General features: G+C 40.5%; 1 pseudogene; it reads left to right on the top strand.

Annotated features, from left to right (window-relative positions):
• The first annotated feature begins 1,857 nt into the window (after nucleotides 1–1,857).
• LOC113276769 lies at nucleotides 1,858–1,957 on the top strand (annotated as a pseudogene).
• Nucleotides 1,958–2,432: the final 475 nt, after the last annotated feature.

The following is a 2,432-nucleotide window of genomic DNA, read 5'->3' on the forward strand; positions in this document are numbered from 1 at the left end:
TGGTAACGGTTCGAACCTAGCTTTCCATCTATCAGTGTCTAACACAGGGGTAGAATCTAATAGAGCATTCACCTGTTCAATAGTGCTATCGTCGTCAAAATCTAAACCAAAATGGGATAGACAACTTTCTAATGGGTCTTCAGACAAGATGTTTGGTAATGACTCCTGAACTAAGGCTTCTATCATGTTCACCTCCTCAACACATGTGTCATCTAGCTCATGAGGTTGCTTACTGACATTAAAAATGTTCATCTCCATAGTCATATTACCAAAAGATAAACTCATCACACCATTTCGACAGTTAATGATCGCATTAGACGTAGCTAAAAATGGGCGACCTAAAATCACAGGTATCTGGTTCTCTGGGTCAGGGACAGGTTGGGTATCTAGGACCACGAAATCCACTGGATAAATAAACTTGTCGACCTCAATAAGAACATCCTCGATAACACCTCGAGGGATTTTAACAGACCTATCAGCTAACTGCAGTGTCATCTGAGTAGGTTTCATTTCACCAAGTCCTAGCTGTAAGTATACATGGAATGGCAGTAAGTTCACACTGGCTCCTAAGTCAAGTAAAGCTTTTTCTACCCGGAAGTTACCTATTGTGCAAGCAATGGTAGGAGAACCTGGGTCTTTGTACTTTGGAGTTGTGGTGTTCTGAATGATTGAACTTACGTGACTAGCTAAAAAGGCTTTCTTATGGACGCTAAGTTTTCGCTTTCGCGTACACATATCCTTAAGGAACTTGGCATAAGCAGGAATTTGCCTAATTGCATCTAATAAGGGAAGGTTTATGGTAACTTGCTTAAAAACCTCCACTATGTCATTAAAGTTCGATTCCTTCTTTGTTGGTACTAATAGCTGAGGAAATGGGGCTCTAGGCCTAAAATCAGACCTTTCAGGAACCGAATTCACATCATCAGAAACTTTATCAGTCTCTTCAGCTACTGGTCCTGAGAGGTGAGATCCTGAGGGTGAACTACAGTATGTTCACTATCGGGCATGGTTACCTTATTGTCTACAACTCTACCACTTCTAAGGGTTCTAACAGCATTCAATTGATTCGATGGTTTTGCACCTAATTCATGAACTCCTCTAGGGTTGGGTTGTGTTTGACTAGGAAACTTACCTTTTTCTCTCAAAGAATCACTTATCAGACCAACCTGGGTTTTTAACTCGGAAATAGCCTGACTATTTTCTTGTCCTATCCTGTTACTAGCTTGTAGACTCTGTTCTACGGATAACTGGAATTTTGCAGTTTGCTGAGTTAACAAGGCGAGAGATTCCTCTAAACTTAGGATTTTCTTATCTGACTGATTCTGAAACTGAGCTAGTCCTGAAGGATTCTTAGTATAGCCAAAACCTGGGGGAGCATTAGAATTACTAAACTGACCTTGACTTTGGCCCTTAGACCACGAAAGGTTCGGATGGTTTCTCCAACCAGGATTATAGGTTTCTGAATATGGGTCAATCTTTTGACGGTTATCAAATCTAGTGTTATTATAAAGAGCATTGGCCTGCTCTTCAATATTCTGGCCTTCCCAAAAAGGCTCCACTCTACCACTAGTCTGGCCCACTTCTAAGGCTTCTAACCTTTTTGCTATAGCAGCAATTTTGGCATCTGATTCATAGCCTCCTTCTACCCTATTAACGTTTCCTCTACTTAAAAGAATTGTTTTCTGGGGTGCCCTACTATTTTCCCATTGCTGGGTTTTTTCGGCGATTTCATTAAAAAATTCCATCGCCGCATCAACAGTTTGGTTTTCAAATCCACCAGTGCATAGAGACTCAACCATGGTCGTTGTGGAATAATCTAAACCCTCATAAAGGATCTGAACTAGCCTAACCTTTTCTAAACCATGATGAGGACACTGGGATAATAAATCATTGAACCTTTCCAAATACCTATATAAAGATTCTCCCTCTTGTTGTGAAAATGTGCATATTTGCGTCCTAATAGACGATGTTTTGTGCCTAGGGAAAAACTTATTGAAAAAGGCAGATGTAAGTTGTTCATATGTCTCAATTGACTCGGAGTCCAAACTATACAGCCACGACTTGGCCTTATCTTTCAGGGAAAATGGGAATAACCTAAGTTTCAAAGCATCATCATCTAAGCCTCTAATTCTTAGAGTACTACAAATTTCCTCCTCAAAATCCCTAACATGGTAATAAGGGTTTTCATTTTCTTTCCCTAAAAAGATTGGGAGCATCTGTAAGGTCCCAGGTTTCAGTTCATAGGGTGCCTCCGTTTCTAACTTAATACACGAAGGACGGGTAGTCCTAGTTGGATTCAACAAAGCTTTCAAAGTTGCCATTTCTGGCGCTATCGGAGCAACATGGATTCTCTCCTCAGTCAAAGAACGTTCAAAAACAGACTCTTCAAAAGCCGGACTTTCTAGATTAAGGTAATCGAGACGCTTCGAACT

The sequence above is a fragment of the Papaver somniferum genome, chromosome 4 (genome assembly GCF_003573695.1).
Source record: "Papaver somniferum cultivar HN1 chromosome 4, ASM357369v1, whole genome shotgun sequence".
In the NCBI taxonomy this organism is placed as follows: Eukaryota; Viridiplantae; Streptophyta; class Magnoliopsida; order Ranunculales; family Papaveraceae; genus Papaver; species Papaver somniferum.